Raw genomic sequence first — 4,777 nt, 5'->3', positions numbered from 1 at the left:
CCCAACCATGGGGGTTGTACTCCGTCCAATGTGCAGTGGTGAGTTTTGTCTTGTTTGGGGCACTCTCTTTTGTATTTTTGAGCTCGAAAGGGCTCTTGATGCATATGTAGTATCAGCAATGAACTTTATACTTTCCTTTATTTTCTCTTATTTGGCAGATTGCACATAAAATTGATATGTAAACTGCGATGATGTAGTTGTTAATTGGTACTCGTTTATTAATGTTTCAGGAATTCCGTCCAGGGGACGATGACCGTTGCCTCCGCCACCAGCTGTAGTGGGTGCAGTTCCTTTCTTCTCTTCATAATCCGGGAATCCGTTCAGAGGGTCCTTGGCTACCGCCCCCCAACCATGGGGTTGTACTCCGTCCAATGTGCAGTGGTGAGTTTTGTCTTGTTTGGGGCACTCTCTTTTGTATTTTTGAGCTCGAAAGGGCTCTTGATGCATATGTAGTATGAGCAATGAACTTTATACTTTCCTTTATTTTCTCTTATTTGGCAGATTGCACATAAAATTGATATGTAAACTGCGATGATGTAATTGTTAATTGGTACCCCCATCTTAATTCTTCAGGAGTTCCGACAACCGGAGGAGGACCATGACCGCTCTTCATAATTCGAGATTTCTGCCAGAGGACCTCGGCTACCGCCCCCAACCCCAGGGTTGCATGTACCTGCATCATGATTGGTGAGTTCTCTCGAATTCTTTGCAATACTTATTTCTTCGAATGTTAAAAGTCTTACGTAGTTGAAAAGTTGATACATGAAGTAAAATTAAAGAGTAACAAAGTATTTTGTTTTGAGATATGAAACGAGGCTAACGATAGACGTGGAAAAAGAAGTTCCTTCGAGAAGTGAGCGGCTTCAGCTCAAAATTTTTGTGGACTTTGGTAGATTTATGCAGGATTTTCGCCGAATCACATTTTGGAATCTACCACCATAATTAAATGCACTTTGCGATAGTAAATACGAGGTGCGATCGGAAAGTTTCCAGACTGTGTCAATAGAGAGCGAACCAGATGTAGTACGAGCTTCTGCCTTTAGGGGGTGCGGCCTACATTCATAGTGAATCAGTGTGCCAGCCGGCATCATCGAATTAGCATTTGTTTCTTAGTTACGTGCGTTTTGGTAGTGCATTACACCGACCCTCCTGCGATTTCGGATTTTCATGAAGAAAGAGTGTGCATCAAATTTTGCCAAAGACTCGCCAAAACGGCTACGGAAACCTATGAAATGCTAAAGCAAGCATTTGGGGAGTCCGCAATGGGTCGTGCACAAACTTTTGTGTGGCATTCACGTTTTAAAAATGGCCGAACCTCTGTCGATGATGACGAGCGTTCTGGATGACCATCTTGGAGCACAACGCCCGAAAATGTTACGAAGATTCGGCAGGCCATTCACGAAGATCGACGTCGTACCATCAACGACTTGTGCGACATTGTTGGGATAGGCTATGGGACCTGTCAGCTGATTCTAAAGGAAGAACTCCACATGCGACGCATCCTGTCTGAGGACCAGAAGCAGAATCGACTTCTTGTTTGTCAGGAGCTCAAAGATCTTGGCGGATCGCCGGATTTAGCTCCGTGTGACTTCTTCCTCTTCCCAAAGATGAAAATTCAGCTAAAGGGAAGAAGATTTGAGACGATAGAAGAGATCCAGGCAGAATCGCAGATGGTGCTTGACAGGCTGACAAAGAAAGATTTCCAGGGATGCTTCCAGGCTTGGCAGCGGCGCTGGGATCGTTGTGTTCACTCCCAGGAGAACTACTTCGAGGGTGATGGATGAATTTAATACCTGAGAGAAGTGTACGGGTTTTTATAGGCGCAGTCTTGAAACTTTCCGATCGCACCTCGTAAAGACGGAATATTTAAAAGTGAATGACATAGTTTTACTGACTTTACACTGTGTTTCTGAATCAAGTGGTCTAATTAGCCTGAGTACCTGCAATTTCGTGAGGACAGGAAAAGTCTTCTACCCCTGTACTCGAAGAATGTGAAAGACAGGTTTGTATTATCTTCAGCGTGTGTCGGAAGTCATTCAATGCTTCTTGGCCGAAATTCCTTTGCTCTCTTGCTAATGAGGCAGTAACAATTGATGCCCGAAATCGAGGCATGTCTTGAAGTTCGCTTGTTGACACTTAAAAAATAGAAATTGTTATTTACAATGATTTATAAATTCTATTAAGGTGATGGTTTATAACCACACTCTGTATTCTGTAATAAAAGAATTTTTTAACTCGTTTCTTGACTTCTTAAATTTATTTTGTTCTTGAAAATTTCTCCGCTTGTAAGGGCCTCTTGCCGTAGTGCAATTGCTTAGACATTTATAAATTTAAAATTAATTCACTTAGAGGTATAAAAAGAATTTTGTATTCAAATTGTATGAACAATGTGACTGAAAATTATTGGGTTTTTTTAGCGCTGCGCTGTGCTGAGCTCAAGAGATGCTTCCTGGCTCCACACTGAGATCCTGGAGTCTTCCGATCTGCGGCGCCGAGCTCAAGAGATGCTTCCTGGCTCCACGCCGAGATCCTCGAGTCTTCCGATCTGCGACGCCGAGCTCAAGAGATGCGTCTCGGCGCCACACCGAGATCTTCCAGTCTTCCGACCTGTCATCGATCATCAACTATAAAGGTGGTGAGTGTCATATGACAACTCGAAAGGGTGGTGAGTGTTGACAAGTTTCATTATTCGCTAGTGCTACATACGCAATTGATAAGTTACAGATATTGTTTCTCCCGTCGTAAATCTTTTATCAGCGCTGTAATGACAACAAACACGACAATAATTTTACTAATTTATGCCTTATTATTTGAAACCAAATATCAGATTTGAATCAAGAATAATATATGCAGTAGTCATTGTCGAACAACCATCATCATCATCATCATCAACAACAACAACAAGAACTCTACGGATTAGGCCATTGGGTCTGATCCATGTCCTGGATCTAATCACAGCTGGTCCTTGCAACGTTTTCTCTGTTCGCTGATGTCGCCTCAATTTATAAATTTGGAAACGACTCCCTAAGTATTTGAGTAGGTTCAGATTCTAGAATTGGAAGTTTTGTTTTACAGGAGGAGGATTCACATCAGTAGTCGTCGTTGAATGATATTGGGCTAATCACTTGTCGAAGGAGTCGTACCAAATGTCTTAAGTAAGCACCCAACCTCTGAAAAGAGAGGAAAAAAAGCACGACCTCGCTAAAGCGAGGCAAATGATAAGAAGATAGAAGAGGAGTTGTTCAATGACACTGCTGCAATTTATAAATTTTGAAAACCACTCCCTAAGTATTTGAGTAGGTGCAGATTCTAGAATTTGAAGTTTTATTTCACAGGAGAATGAATTATTATTCATATTATTAACAATTAAAGGAGTCTTATTCAGTATTGGAAACCAAGTACCAGATTTGAATCAAGAATAATATTTACAGTAGTCGTTCAATGTTATCTCCACGATTTATAAATTTGGAAACGACTCAAATTCTAGAATTTGAAGTTTTATTTCACAGGAGAATTCATTATTATTCATATTATTAACAGTTACATGAGAATTATTTAGTATTCAAGACGTGATTAGACTGGAATTTCATAATTGATTTAATTATTTTAATGGTATGATAAATATTACGTCACAAAGTTCAGTTTAGACTTTTGATAGGATTGAGGATGATGAAAATTTGACCAAACAACGTAAAGTTAGGAATAAGGCATAAATTACTGGAAGAAGTTGTCGTGTAAACTGAATAATATTTAACGTAAGTGTGGATCACATTGTGCGATGGGATGAATGTAATTAAAGTAATTAAGATTCTAGCCATTGATCAAGTCTAATGTATTGTGTAATGATTGTAAAGGAGTTCCTAAAGGAGTTTGTAAAACGTGTTACAGAGATAGGCTCGTCGTTATTCGTACGTACTAAATCGTGAAGTATAAAATTCATATACGTCATCGTTGAAGAGAGATTGAATTTAACCGGGTTTTTTTGTAGGGATAGTTTATTTAAAATACTGATTATTTTTCAACGATGTCTAAATTGACAGATTATATAGCACTTTATCGTCAAAAACCCGATGGTTTGATGCCAGAAAATTTTAAAAATTGTACGTGTATACTTGTAAAAGTTGCATTCTTCGTGCTCGTTTGAAGGTTATGTTCGATGAACTTTTGAAGCTAAATTGAATTTGTCTGGAAAACTCGTCCGCTTCGTTTGTTCGGAACTACGTAGGCGGTAGAAACCGGCATATCGCGGGTCTGTATGGACACGTTAATTTAAGAGAGACCGTTTTCTGAAGATGGTGGTTATAAATACGTAGTCAGAAATTCGTGGAACAAGCATATTTATGAAAACTTTTTGAATTTCGGTGGGTAAACTCGAGGCGTCTCGCTAACATTTGGAGCCAACTTGTGAGTGGATGACGGGAGTCGTATTCCACGGGATAAACAGTCGATGTAAACTGCTAATTCGCAGTGGAATCATAGTTTGAAGATACAATCTAGTTGCATTTCTGTCACTATACTCTTTTGGGTCACATTAGCATCCATGTTAGATGGGTTCATGTCGCATCGACAGGTTTCTGATTGAATGACAGTCTCCAGTTATGGAGGTTAGCTGTGAATATATTGAATAAGCAGTCGCGGATAGACGATAAGGGGTGGTCCTAAAGCTTGTGGGTTGTGCGTAGGACTAACAACGCTTTATCGTAAAAATGTTTTGTGTTACGAAAAGAATAGCAAAGCCTCGGAATAGGATGGATCGTATGGATACACGACCCAGGCG

General features: G+C 40.0%; 1 long non-coding RNA gene across 1 annotated transcript; it reads left to right on the top strand.

The window, feature by feature from the left end:
- Positions 1 to 347: 347 nt before the first annotated feature.
- LOC147872646 (uncharacterized) lies at positions 348 to 2,557 on the top strand. The gene is made up of 3 exons (XR_015537070.1): positions 348 to 381; positions 574 to 687; positions 2,418 to 2,557. It is a non-coding gene; the product is annotated as an uncharacterized LOC147872646 (long non-coding RNA).
- Positions 2,558 to 4,777: the final 2,220 nt, after the last annotated feature.

The sequence above is a fragment of the Zootermopsis nevadensis genome, unplaced genomic scaffold (assembly GCF_977971745.1).
Source record: "Zootermopsis nevadensis isolate Lab colony 2312 unplaced genomic scaffold, Znev_1.0 Znev_ptg000025l, whole genome shotgun sequence".
In the NCBI taxonomy this organism is placed as follows: domain Eukaryota; kingdom Metazoa; phylum Arthropoda; class Insecta; order Blattodea; family Termopsidae; genus Zootermopsis; species Zootermopsis nevadensis.
The sequence above is the reverse complement of the archived record's forward strand: the minus strand, read 5'-3'. Positions and strand labels throughout refer to the sequence as shown.